The sequence below is a fragment of the Capsella rubella genome, unplaced genomic scaffold (genome assembly GCF_000375325.1).
Source record: "Capsella rubella cultivar Monte Gargano unplaced genomic scaffold, Caprub1_0 scaffold_5, whole genome shotgun sequence".
Lineage (NCBI taxonomy): Eukaryota > Viridiplantae > Streptophyta > Magnoliopsida > Brassicales > Brassicaceae > Capsella > Capsella rubella.
The window spans coordinates 6,175,593-6,176,492 of NW_006238919.1; the positions used below are offsets into that span (position 1 = coordinate 6,175,593).

At 36.3% G+C, this 900-nt stretch overlaps 1 pseudogene; it reads left to right on the plus strand.

Annotated features, from left to right (window-relative positions):
- The window catches only part of LOC17887526, a 14,557-nt pseudogene that overhangs the window by 1,359 nt on the left and 12,298 nt on the right, over nt 1-900 (plus strand).

A 900-nucleotide genomic window follows, 5' to 3' on the forward strand; every position in this document is an offset into this window, starting at 1 on the left:
TAGGAATGGCCCAAGAATGGTTGAAAGAAAAGAAGGTGTTTCTCGTTCTTGATGAAGTAGATAAGATAGGACAAGTAAATGCCTTGGCGGAGGAAACCCGATGGTTTGGTCCTGGAAGTCGGATTATTATTATAACAGAAGATCTAAGAGTTCTTAAAGCTCTTAAGATCAATCATTTTTACGCAGTGAAGTTTCCAACAAGTGATAAGGCTTTTCAAATCTTTTGTATGCATGCCTTTGGACACAAGCACCCAGATGATGGCTTTGATGAGCTTGCTAGGAAAGTTGCATGCCTTGCTGGTGAACTCCCTTTGGGTTTGAAGATTCTAGGCTCCACTTTGAAAGGAAGGCCCAAGTTAGAGTGGGAGAGGACACTACCAATGTTAAAGACCAACCTAAATGGAGAAATAAAGAGCATTATAATGTTCAGTTATGCTGCCTTAGATAATGATGAATATAAATATTTATTTCTTTATATATCTTGCTTTTTCAACGACGTAGATCAACATAAAGTGGAAGCGATTTTTGCAAAGAAGTTCTCGGATGTGAGGCAAGGTCTTGACGTCTTAGCTGAAAGATCTCTCATATATATTGAATACGGAATGATACGGATGCATCGTTTGCTACATCAATTTGGAATAGAAACTTCACGTAAGCAATTTGTTCAGCATGGCCTTAGGGAACATTATCTTTTAGTCGATGCAAGAGATATATGTGAAGTGCTTAGCAATGATACAACAGTAAGTTATGTTGTTGCAAAATTTCTCTTTACAAATTGAGTTTATTTTATAACTAACCATATCTACTTTTATTATTTTTTCCAGGATAATAGGCGTTTTATAGGCATAAATTTAGATTTATCTAATACTGAGGAAGAACTGAGCATAAGGGAAAAAGCAC